Genomic DNA, 13,723 nt, shown 5'->3' with positions numbered 1-13,723 from the left:
ACATTCACTACTAGATAGAGAACCTTCTGGATGTTAGTCACTCAGTGCCTTATCTCACACAAAGATCCTTTTTTTTCCAGTTCTTACCAAAAAATGGAAAACAGAAGATGCTGAGCTATGAATTGGTGGGATACCTTGTCTGTGGAAGCTGGCTGAGAACAGAACTCACAGTACTCATAAATGTTAGCAGTTTCAAATGTAGGCCTTATTCCTGACTCTGAATCATTGACTGATGAAACTTCATTGATCACTGAAACTGATTCTGATTTCTAACCAGTTGTTAGTGACTTCTGTTAATAGACTCATAATTTGTTACCCAGCATTAATGTGCCCAATATTGGGCAGTTGAATATTGATAAAGCCAGCAGCTGAGTCTCTTCTGCAAGCAGACAGGATCACAGGAACATTTTGAACCATAGCATAAACAAGTAGCATGCTCTCAAAATAATTCTTCAGCTGAGGAAATCACACATAGCATCTTATACAGCATAGTGTTGATTAAAGTTTCATGAAAACAACTAGGAAGAACTTGAGTGGTTGTGGATAGTTAATATTATAGAAGTATAGAGATCAGTAAGTTAGCATGTTGCGATCTTCATAATAATTTTGACTTACCCATTTTTGCATTATCTGAGCAGATCTTTCTGAGACAACAAAATAATAAGGTATCAGTCTCATTAATGTAACTATCAAGAACATTTACTTACGCTGATAGAAGTACTTTTAAAAGTAATTTATACATAATTTTGTAGACTTCTACAGCTTCTAGAAGCTTTTGAGCACACAGTATATCTGCCTGGGGTGTATTTTCTTTAGCCAGAGCAGAATAGTATGCATGGCAGAGATTCATCTCTTCTGACCTACGGGTCTTCTTGGGCCCTCCAGAGCTAAAAGCATGAGCTGATGAGCTGTTGCCCTGGACCTGACATGCCATAGCTGGAGACTGAGGGCTCACATCCTTGGTGCCCACTTCACTGAGGTGGCCCTCAAGCACCCCCTGGGGGAAGACCAAGGTGTTCCAAATAAAGGGGTCCCACCTGGAGCATGTGCAACCTGTTCTCCATGTTGTCACAAGGAAAGTGAATGGCAGAGATGTAGAAACAAAGACTTGGACTAAGAGTTTGTGGCCAGAGGGTAAGAGCTTATACCTCTGTGGGAATGTACCTATATTATCACAAGAAATTCAAAGAAAATAACATATAAGGCAGCACAGAAGTTTTTTTTTTTTTTTTTTTTTTTTTTTTTTTTTTTTTTTTTTATGTCTGTGCTCACAAGGCCCCTTCTTTATGTCAGTTTGAGATAAGAAATTGCCATTTTCATTGACTAATCAGAGAATCAAGGCCTTGGCTAGCAGGACCATTTGCTAACTGATATGGTGTGTATCTTCCAAGCACTGCCCAGGATATTTTCATGAAAACTTGCTCCTAATTTCTAAGTTTAAGAGTTATCTGTCCTTTCCTCCCTGGAAACACTTTTTATTCCACTTTTTTATTCCAAACCTAATTGGAATAATATAGATATTTAGATCTTTATAAATGCTTATGTAAGTAGCTACTCACCACACTCCCCTAGTGAACAGTGTATTAGCTGCTAAGAGCAAATGGGGTTTATGAATTAATTGTATCTTATGCTCTAGCTTGGCCAGCCTTGATCAGATCAGCTTCAGACTGCCTAGGGACAATGACAGAGCCTGTCAATGCCACTGCCATCACCCCTCAGGGACAAGTGTGGCCCTCCAATCTGAGCACAGCTGTGGGGTCTCCTCACCCATGTCCCCATTGAGGAATGCGTCCCACCTTCCCTGCCATGTTCATCTCATCATGCCATGTTCTCATCTCATCATCATGTCAGTCCCAGGGCTGCAAGCACTACTGTTTGCTCTTAGACAATTTCTAAATAAGAAGTGTTCTTAAGATTTTTATTTTTATTTTATTTTTATTTTATTTTATTTTTTTAAGAAAATTTCTGTAATAATTATTAATGTTCTAATTTCAGATTTCATGTGGTCTCATCTTCCTGCTGACAACATTGTCTCTCTATGCTCTCCTTTCTCCTCATGGTTGCAGAGCTGAAATTCTGGCCCTGGTTCAAGAAGAGAAGCAGGAGTATTTGCATGCCAGGCTATGTTTGGTTTCTCTCACAGCAGAAGTGGTACAGTAGGTCTAAGTCTTCTCCTTCCATAAGGTTCATTTTCCAGCTTTTGCTCTCTTTCCTGTGATGCTATTACTATTTTATCTCAATCTGAAGACATTTGAGTTCCTGGAAGAACCTTTTTCCCCTTGAATTCTTGATAAGAAATTATGAAGACTCTGTTAGGACAACAATACAGACATACATCCTAGGACCTGTGCTTTCAATGATCATGTTAAAAATGAGTTTAAGTAAAGTAATTGGATAAAGTTGTCCAATGGTGAAGGAAGGTATTTTTCTAAGGCTTGCTCCATCTATCTGCATCCATCCATCCATCCATCCATCCATCCATCCATCCATCCATCCATCCATCCATCCATCATACAGGCTTATTTTAACAAGGATATTTAGAGTCAAGCACAAATATATTTTTCAGGGACTTTTGGATAACTGCATTGCAAAATCATAGTGAAAGAATAAGTCCACACTAGAAGCTAGTGGAACACTGAACAGTAAATAGACTTGCAGTAGGATGAAATTTTAGTGGTTGCTGTCACATTTTAGAGGGTAATATAAAATTAAAAGTCATTGGAAGCTGAGTTTGTGACCCTTCCCTATGCATTGTCAGCTGCCTGGGAACGCCTTGGACATCCATGGAAACCATGCAGAACACAGTGGAGAGCTCTGTCTCTTGGCCAAGGGTAGGATCCACCTTATTCCTAGAAAATGTCTAATTTGTTCCCAGTCATTCCAGTAGTGGAGACCTCACACTCATCCAGGACAGTCTGTTCCTCCACTTAAGCAACTTTTTCACTAGAAAGATCTTCCCAGTCTTTCTTTTTTGGACTTTTCTTAGCTTTTCTTTCCTATTTTTGCACACTTGACAAGGAGACCCACCTATATGACTCTTCTTTGTAATTTCCTTTTTGTTTTTGAAGATGATTATTAGATCTCCCTCCAGACTTCTCCTCACTATATGGCCCTACTTCCTTCAACTGTCCCTCAGAGACCACAGGCCTCTGGGGATTCTTGCTGCTTTCCTTTGAGGTCTTTCCATTGCTCCTTGTTTTTCTTGAAACTGAAGTCTGAGAACTGTACAGAATGTTCCTGTTAAAGTTTTTATTTTATTATTTTTTTTTTTTCCTGAGGACTGCAGAAAAAATAATTAATGTTTTACACACAATTTGACAATGTGTTTCAGCATATTTAGCTTTTTATGTCAGGAAGATACTGGTCAATAGGGTTCACTTGTGAATTACTGTAGGCTCTTCCTCTTCTGAATAACTTATCACTAATCTGCCATTGTCCATCAGACTCTCATATTTGAGGGGTTTGTTATTGCTCCCTAACTCTATAATTTTGTACCTTCTTCAAATTTATCCTAATATTTTTAGACTATATTTTTTCCTATTTTCCAGATACTTTTTAATGCTTATTCTTTCCTTTGATAGGCCTTCAGCCTCTCTCATATCATGTGCAAACAATAAACATATATTATATGGAGCTGCCCAAATCTCTTAGGAAAAATATGGAGCAGAGTTTGACCTGAAAAAATATATATTTTTTTCTATGTCCTTCCATTTTGCTAGAACAGTACTAAAAACTGCTTTCTGAAGATCCCATTTCAGTAAGCCTTGTACACATCTTACAATAGATTCCTTTAGTGTTTTCTCAGTTTGCTCCAGATCATCCCCTGAAGCAGTTGCAACGCCTCGTTAATGGCAAGGTGTGCAGCAAATACTGCTTCTTCCCTAGCAGGAATCCTGTCACCTTCTCATGGAATACAGGCACTAAGTCCAGGTGGCCACACTTCTCCGGAGCCCAATGTTGATACTAGCTAATGCGTTGGTAGCCTCCAGCAAGAGCCCGGCAATCTTTAATTATGCAGAAAGCCCCTAGACAGGGAAATCAGGAAAGCTGATGTTGAAATCCTTCCAAATTGCTAGTTTAAGTTTGTATCTGGCACCACTCGGGTGCTGTGGGCAGCCCACCACACAAACCTGCAGGTATGCAGGCCATTTGTATTGATGGCTATAACTAATTTTAGCTTGAAAAAACAAACAGCCTATCTGTGGTTTTATTCAAAAATTGTAGTGGAATTCAATTATAAATGCTTTCTCAGAGCCATTTAAATCAGAAGCTGCTGTTTTTGAGATATATAAAAATGGAGTTGAACACTGGAGCCTCTAAAAGGCAAAAAACAACAGTTTGACTTGAAAACATAGCAAAACAAAAAATCCTGGGGAGACTAGTGAGGAAGTAAAGATAGAATGATTCTGCTAACAGTTGTAATCATTTATTACAGCTCCAATAACTTCTTACAGTACTAATCATACTTGTATAATTTCTATTTGTATACGGCAGTAGAACATGATATTGAATACCTGTGTATCCACGTGCTGATAACAGCACTTTTTGGCTGAAAATTACTTGCCCCCCCAGGCTGCTGTATAATTTATCCACAAGTTTTGGGTTCCAAGGAAGAAAAAAAAATATCCTTTTTTCTGCCATTAAATGATTAGTCCCATTTTCAGAAGTGTCAAACTGTCAGAAATCCTACTTAAGTCAATTGGAGCTGTGGGTTCTGAATGCTTTTTAAATCAACCTCTTCCATTTTCTCTCTTCACTCCCATAACCAAAAGGACAACATTATAAGCTGAAGCTTTCCTTATAACCAGTCTCTAAGGAAGATTAGTCTGAAGGTTGATTTTCCAACTGAAAAGTGAGAATAACTGTGGTGTTTAACAATCAAGCTTTAAACAATAGAGCTTCACTTCAAGGTATTCACAGGTGCTGTGCAGGCTGCCAGGCAAGCCCCATACCCTGTGCTGAAGGTGTGCACACATTCTTCTCTTTTGAGCACTCATGGCTGCAGTTTTCCTAAGGAAGAAAGCACTACTTCACATATTTTGTCCAATTCCTCTTTAGACTGCAGCTGGATGAGTAAGAAAAAATAAAAGCAGGGCTTGGTTCAAGTGCAGTATGATTTGTCCAGTGTTAGAAGCACACTGAGAGGATGCTAGTGGGAGACTGAAACCCACATCTTTCCTTCTCCTCGTGATCCTCATTATGCATTATCCTTACGTTATATTTGGGAACTGGAGCACAGGGAAATTGGGTGATTTATCATGGTGATTTATCATCTCAGAAAATCCTGTGGCCAAGCTAGGAACTGAACACAGATCTCCTGGTCTCAGGTTAACTGTATTTCCAAACCTTGCCTCTGCTTCTCCCAAAGAGGTTGTGGATGCCCCATGCCTGGAGGTGTTCAAGACCAGGTTAGCTGAGGCCCTGAGCAACCTGATCTAGTGGGTGGCATCCCTGTCTATGGCAGGGGGGTTGGAACTAGATGACCTGTGAGGTCCCTTCCAACCCAAATCATTCTGTGATTGTATTATTCTATGATTCGTGTGCTTGAACTTTCCTGTGTGTTATTCCACATCATGGGACAAATGATATACAGTTACAGTCATGCAACTCCAATTTATTTATTGCTGGTTGGACATTTTCTTCCTTGGTTTGAGAAGCTGGGGCCATGAAGGGTTAAAGAAGTCTGATTGTCTTTTTATTTATTTATTTATTTATTATGTTAGCTGAATTCATTTGCTTCTCCCACAAAATCAGGAGATATTAAAAAAATATTGTTACTCAAAAATGTTTAGAAGTGGTGGGCTATATAGCTAAAGCATATCTCCAGGCACTACAGGACCATATCTCACTGTTTTAAGGAGTTGTAGTCTCAGTTGAGGAAACAGGTCTAGACCATTTGCAATTTTCTGATTTCTTCTGGTAACAGGAAACCTCACTGAAGTCGGTAGGAATATTGAGTTAAAGCTGAAGGACAGACCGTCTTCTTCACAGCATGATTCATGCTCAGATCTATCTTCTCTGAATAGCCATGACTGACCTCTCTTATCATGCAGGGATCAGCACAATACATTTGTGACCTCAGAAAGGGTGAAGCCAAATAGAAGAAGAAACAACACAGGGGAAAAAAGAAGTTATTTCTATCAAATGTGAGAACATGGGCAACTCTATACGAGGCAGCTTGTAAGCAAGGCCTTTCAAGGCTTCCACTCTGGGGTATTTAGAATCATAGAATATCCTGAGTTGGAAGGGACCCACAAGGATCGTCTTACATTTGCTTACATTTATAAGTATGAACACAGTAAACATAAAGTGCTATTTTATGTTCCCAATCCCCCCAAATGACCTTTTATAACATTTTATAATCACAGCCCTTCTGTGATTATAAAATGTTATTGTCGCTAAAAGGACTTCTTGTTATGCAAGTTGTGTCTGCAAAACAAACACAATAGGGAAATCTTTGGTTTGCTGCATGGTAGGTGAGTCAATGTTATCACCAGAACTGAATAAACAAGGCTTTATTTTTAGATATTAAAAACATAGTACAATAAAAACAGTATTTTACAAATATGTAAAATACATTTCATTTATTCTCCTTTTACAATATGAACACTTTTACCTGATACATATTTGTAATTTATTTATGTATGTGTGGCTGACTGTAAAAATCAGAACAAAATCATAAGGCTATTTCTAGTGGCTGGTTATCCCTGAAAAGTCTAACCATGAATGTTGACTTCATTGTACTTTTGGGGTGAGTTTACTCGTTCTTATTCAGGTAAAGATTTGAAAACACATATTTGGGTTCCAGTTTGGCTTACAGGAGTGCAAACGAGTAGCAGCTGTCTCAGTGACTGAATTTATGAACATATAGCTGATCAGAATATGGTTTAAGATTAAGCTGTATTCTCTTAAGATTTAAGAGTTTCCAAGTGTAAAAACTGTGTTTTGCCAATAGGCTTCAAAGCTAGAGTGGCAACTGTGCATATGTTTTATTGCCACCTTTCCGTATTCCTCATATGACTATTGTGTGCCTTTTTCACCTTCAGAATGCTGCCAGAGTAATATCAGCAGCCTTTAATCTCACCAATGTGTTAGGTGACTGCAGTATCACCTTTTTCCACACAAAGATAAAAATAATAGTTCCTTTCCCTTGGGGAATAATGTGTTTTTCTTACCACATTTTACAATTCTAATGTCTTTTACTGCTTTCTTTGTTTCATTAGCTGTAAATATGCATTGCCTCCTTTCCATCTTCTATTGTAGTGCCCTAGTGTCAAAGCATGTGGGATGAAGTGGATGAAATTCAACCCCCTTCAAAAAGTGCAAAAGAAGCAGGTTACAACAGGATCCTGAAATACAAGAGGATCGGAGGTGTTTGGGACTGTGGGACAGCAGCAATAAAGCAAAGGAAAAGGGTGAGGAGGAAATATTACAGAAATGTCCTGTATTAAGGATTGTTTTTATGATGTAAAAATCTACCACCAGTTATTACATTATTTAACAGGTAGTGCTGGTAAAAAGTGTCTGTCAGCTAATGTTATGAAGCAACATTTAGCAAGTATCCAGTTTTGCTGGCATCTACTTTCATATTGAATTTTGTCAGGAATAAGTACATAATGCTTAAGAAGATACATAGCATATATGTCAGTATACATCCTGTTTTGGAGGAAGAGATTTTACTGTATGAGCCACATAGAGAAATCTTTTGATTAACCGTGATAGATTAGTCAGCGTGTTTAAGTACATCTAAATATTACCAAGAGAAAGAAAAGATAGACTGAATCAGAGCAGATTTTCTGATTTAGTTTTATATTGCTTGCTCCTTGCAAGAGGTAAAGAGAACACTCTGCAGTTAAAGCAACTACATGTTTCTGTTCTCTTCTGTCAAATTCAAGAGATGCTTTGATTTGCATCTAGAAAAGGTGAACAGTAACAAGGGCATTAAAAGGAGGATTGAAGAAGACCAGCATGATTAGTGTCTCTCAGGACACCAAATGCTGAAATAGAACTGGGCCAAAGGCATCCAAACATATTTGTCCATGGCATCACCCTTTACATGAATATCCTTAATTATGATCACTGCTGAGCCTGCTGGTTGCAGCAGCCTTTTGAAACTGTAAGCAGAATACACAGAAAAATGAATACAGATAGAGAACCCCATTTCTTTGGGATTTCTGTAAGCCCCTGCTTTAATTTTGTTCTATTCAAAGAGTGGAGGTAAATTATAGTCTAATATATTTCCCATATAAAATACCTCTGAAACTAGCAATTTTTAAGTCATACACAAGATATAATTCACAGAACTTGTATCATAACAGATAAATATCCTTTCGATCACATTGGAAAATTAGTCGGACTTCTTTACATTTATATAGTTAGTGTGCACAGTCTGATCATGGTGGGGAAAAGCAGCTAGAGCAGCCAACCCTATCTGCACAGAACAGCAACAAGGCATACACTTCTGCCTTTACTTACTGTCATTTAACTTGCTTCTTAGAGGACAGGAGCACTTCTCATTTAAACTGCCAATAAAATACACTGCAGATAGTTAAATTCCAGCATCAGAGTGATTCTCTAACATAAAAGGTTCAAAGAAAGTCCCACTTCATTCATACATCATCCATAGAGCTAATCCCATAGAATGCCATATTTCAGACAGAGCCTTAACCTTAAATGGAAGTGCAAGGTTACATGGCAGGAATGCAAACACCCTGCTAAGTCTTAAAGCTAGGGCATTTCTCAGGTAGTAGGGCTGCAATTTAAAACTCTTATTTCTTCGTTCTGATGATGACCTTGCTGATCTGCAAATGATGGATGATTCTGAGATACATACCATCAAGAGGCATGGGAAGAATGAATTCCTCTGCCCCTTAAAAAGAAGGAAAGAAGGAAAGAAGGAAAGAAGGAAAGAAGGAAAGAAGGAAGAGCAGTCAAAAGAGTTTCAGTACAATATTACTTCTCTAATATATACAGTGTGAAGGGTTCATTTCAGGAAGCTTTAAGGAGATCATTCTACAGAAGATTCATTGCTGAAAAGTTGCTAAGAGGTTTTGGTAGTGCAGGCAGAAGATATAGTTACAAAATGTAAATAAAATATACTTAGTGGAATAGCAAAGGAACTCACTGAATGAAATTCCTCTGGTGTAGCAGCCCATTCAAGGTTTATGACCACTTAAGTTCCACCTAAGCCCCCAGTAGAGAATTTCAGTCTTTGAGATTTCATCTGGATTTTGGTGACATGCAAAGACATGTCCTGGAATCTGGAGACCAGAGGAATGAAAAAAGACACTTCAGCTGCAAGGAACAGCTTTTAAAAATACCTTTTTCATCCACTCCCCTTGGTTAGCTTGATTGAATGGTTTAAAATTGCTTATTTAGTTAACATACCTTGTTACTACTGCCTAGCCATGTACTGCTATTTTTTTTTTTTTCTGAGAAATTAAGCCTTTGAAACAGAGAAACCAATGAAAAATAACTTGAGTCTTTGCCCTGCCCAGCCCCTTTTCAGGAGTTCACCTGTTTGCTTATGTCACGTTTGTTTGTTCTGCAGTAAATTCAGCTGTGGGATAGTCCCTTTAGCAAGTTACTTGGGTGTATTGCCATATCTAAAACAGTACTTAGCCAAGGCCTCCGGAGTGAAGGCAAATCACAAACCATTTTTCTTTTAATTTCCTTATCGATAAGTAAAATAAATAACAAGAAAAAAAAAGAAAAAAAAAAAGAAAAAAGAAAAAACCAGCCTTGCTTAATTGCAGATTTTTTCTTCCAATCTTAGCAAGGAATATATTAGCACTTTGGCATCTGCACTGCTGATGAGGAAAAAAAAATATTGTAAAAGCATAATGATCCAAGCCATTAGTCTTAGCAGATTAATTTGCCCTTAATCTTTAAGAGACACTCTGAAAAGAAGGAAAACCTGAATAAGCAACTCCAGATTTTATATACCATCTTGTCTTGCTATTTCATTGCTTTAAAATGGGATGAAGTCAAATTACAAAGAAGGAAAGAAATTCTCACTCAGGGGCAAGGACCAGGAATTTGGGGCACCTGGACTGGGAGGCCAAGCTCCAGCCCCATTCTGGCCCTGGATAGGCAGTGGCGAGAGATATTGCACCCACACAAGTGGTCTTATATCTGTCCTGTCCTGTCCTGTCCTGTCCTCTCTTCTTTCCTCTTCTCTCCTTCTTTCTCACTCCTACCCTAGAAGCTGCTGTGCAAGATGCTTCCCTGGAGGGCAGTGAAACCCCTGAACAGCTTCCTCAAAACCTCCTCATAAACTCAGCCCACACACAGCGTAACCAAGCCACTTCTGCCCGGTCCTCCACTGTGGCCAGATTTATTTGGTCATATGGGTGTCTTACAGGCTATTAATAGCTAGGATGAACATAATGCAGAGAAAACAGGGCTTGGGGTATTGCCCTGATGTGAGGCTTAGTAAATGTCATGGCTCCAGTAGTACTCGAGTTAAGACTCAGACAGTCTTCCCGAAATTACATACGTTTCTTCAAGTCATATCACTTGTCCCTTTCTCACGGCTGAATAAAAACAGAGGAGTCTCCCAGGAAGAATAATAAAAAAAAAAAAAGGCAGTTCCAGGAATATAATGTTTCTACTGCCCTTACTTTAGTGAGATGCCAAAGGCTGTGTCTATGCCACTTGGTAGCTGAGCCTCCTATCTTGAGAACAGTCCTGGCATGCCTGGTAGCATGCCTATGCACATGGCATGGCCAGGGACCTGGGCTGAGCTGGGAGCTGGTAAATGAGAGCTGAAAGGTGCTGAAGATAAAAAGCAGCTTCACAAACTTCTTCTTAGCCAGGACTTACTCTGAGGTTAATGGGAGTTCATTTCAGGGCAAGGACAAACAATCTGGTTGAAAAAAAAAAACAACAAGGAAAGGGAGTGTGAGCTTCTGTCCAGGGATGGATTCATTTCAACAAACTTCATCCACCTGAAAGTCAGAAGTTTATCTGTTGTCTTCATGCCACAGTCGTCTTCACTCCCTGCATAGGAACAGGAAACAGGCACTTCCAGAAGGAGATTCCTCCCACCCAACCCCATTTTGTCCCATCCCATCCCATCCCCTTCCAACAAGCCTTACCCTGGGGCAGTGCTTGTCTTCCTCTATTGTCTCTAGGGAGTGTCTACACAAGTAGGTCACCAGCCCACTCCCTCTCCAGTCTTAGTTCAGTTGTGCTTAATTGTGGGCAAACTTGATGTGGCTTAGATGTTACTAGAAGGTATGTTACAGCACCACTGTAGCCTAAGGACCATGCTGAATTATCCCTTTAGACACATCCTACAGCTTTAACACTACATATGTGTTAATCCTGTTGTGAGCTGGAGTTTGGCAGGAGCTGAAAAGTACATTCAGTGGACAGCTTTATATTGCACCAAAACTTACAGAGTTCATCTGCAAACTTACTGAAATACTCATGCACAAAAAAATAAAATAAATAAATAAAATAATCTACCTCCATGCTCAACAGAGGTATCTCAATGGTAGGACTGATTTTGCTAAAGGAATTACAAAGTCCAATTTAAAGGTCAGTTTGTTTGAATTGGGATGCAGTTTAAGAATCAGATGGCTTTCAAGTCAGTGAGTGCTGTTTTCAGTGGATATTTTACAGATATGACTTGCCTGCAAACAGGCTTTACTTAGCTTTTCTTTAAAACTTTTTTGGCTTTATCCTTCTTTCACTGAATGGGGTCAGAGTAACCTCAACACCTCAGATAATATAAATGTAGTTGTAAGAGTTGCTCCAATGTAAAATTTGTGTAAAACTGTCCTAAAAGGAGGAAGTGGATTTGTAAGTTGACTCAGGACTAATTCAAATATGGTTCAACAGGTAGGTGGTACTGCTGTTACACCTTCAGTGCCATGGCATCCTCTTAAAAACTGTGGGTACCACCTGCTCTCAGCATAGAGTGGTCAGGACACTGAAGAAAATGTGGAGCTAGAGCAGCTGGAAGCTCTGTGAAGACCATACCAATCAGGGAGACAGGTTCATTTAATCTAACAAGAGTTATCAAGAAAACCAAAGTTTTAGGCTAGTGGTCTAGGCTGCTCTATAGTCAGAGCAAAGAGGGAGGCCTCTCCAGAGTTAAACTAGCTCAGATATCCAGACTGGGGTGTGATGAACTTTGTCATTAATGGCTAGGCCACCTGTCTGGATGAGGTGCCTAACTTCTAGATGGTTGATGGGGATCTTCCCTTCAAGATAAGTGAGAATTGATTCTGGGTTAGAGACTCACAGGTCTTACCTACAAGTCAAGTGAGTAACACAGATGCTTGTCAGGGTGCTAACAGGGTGCCAAGGCAACTTCCAGGTGGGGGAAACCTGGCTTTCTCTGTGTTTGAAAAAGATGCAACTCCTGTCCATCACTTGAAGGGTTAAGAGCCCATCTCTTCTGGAGGCAAGGACAGTGGATTTTCTAAGAAGCTTAAGAACATGGAAAGAGAAGATTACCCTGTTTGTCACTCCTTTTACCAACTGCTGAGCTTGTCTGAAGATGAGGATTAATGTAATGGTTGCTTTTATTCCTCAGTATTTTTTCTAATGAAATTTGATCACTCTTCTCCACATTCCGCTTCCTCACCTGCTCTGGGAGGCAAATACAATTCTTTGAAAACAAAAACAGTCCAGACAAAAAAGTTCAGACCATACCATGTGAACTTTCATCAGTGTTTCTCTTATTAAATACAGTTAATTCCATTATGGTTTGGTTCTGGGTGCTAAGAAAACCAGCTTGCTCCTAATATTATAAGCATTGCTTTAGTTAGTATCTACACTGCCTTTCTTTATTTATAGATATAGACTGTCCAAGACAGTACAGATAATATTTAAAATGTTGTTTGTTCTGGAGCAGTAAGAATTATAAAATCTAAATGTTATTGTAACACAGCATCTTTCTAGGATTAATGCTATGATGCTAGTGAAGACATTTCCTAAAATCTTGATCAGTAATGAATAGTCTGTCCCAAGGCCTGGGTCTCTCAGTTGTCCAGGTCTGGTCACAGTAGGATGGTGGGACAGTTGTGCTTTGCTTGGCAAATGAACACCTAGGCAGCATGTCTTGCGCTTACCTTAGAACTTCCTTGATGTATAATCAAATTCCACCCGCATGGTCAAACTCAAACTCATCTTGGAAGTGTTTCTGCATCCCCCAGTTCGGAGTTCAGACATAGCTTACAATAATTAATGATATGTTTTATTATTATTATTATTATTATTATTATTATTATTATTATTATTATTATTATTATTATTATTATTATTATTATTTATTTTTTTCCCCCTAGGATAGAGTTTCTCAGTCTTATATGCAGCTTGGAAAACATTGAAGACTGTTCCTAAAAGACTATGCACTACAGAAGGCAGTGATGGTTCCCACACAAGGTCTCATCCAGTTCTGTATATTAGTGTCTCTTTGGAGAAGCTTTTTTGCTGGTCTTTGGCTACAGGTGATACTGGAAAATATCAGTTGCCTCAAACATGCCACTGAGGTTCAAAACTGTAATGTAAACATCAGATAAATTATAGAATCATAGAACCATAGAATGGTTTGATTTGGAAGGGACCTTAAAAATCATCTAATTCTAAACCCCTGCCATGGGCAGGGATACCTCCCGCCTGGCCAGGTTGCCCAAAGCCCCACCCAGCCTGGCCCTGAACACCTCCAGGGATGGGGTATTCACAGCTTCCCTGGGCAAAAGGTTTCAGT

Source organism: Anas platyrhynchos, chromosome 1 (genome assembly GCF_047663525.1).
Source record: "Anas platyrhynchos isolate ZD024472 breed Pekin duck chromosome 1, IASCAAS_PekinDuck_T2T, whole genome shotgun sequence".
Taxonomy (NCBI): domain Eukaryota; kingdom Metazoa; phylum Chordata; class Aves; order Anseriformes; family Anatidae; genus Anas; species Anas platyrhynchos.
This window is presented reverse-complemented; position numbering follows the sequence as displayed.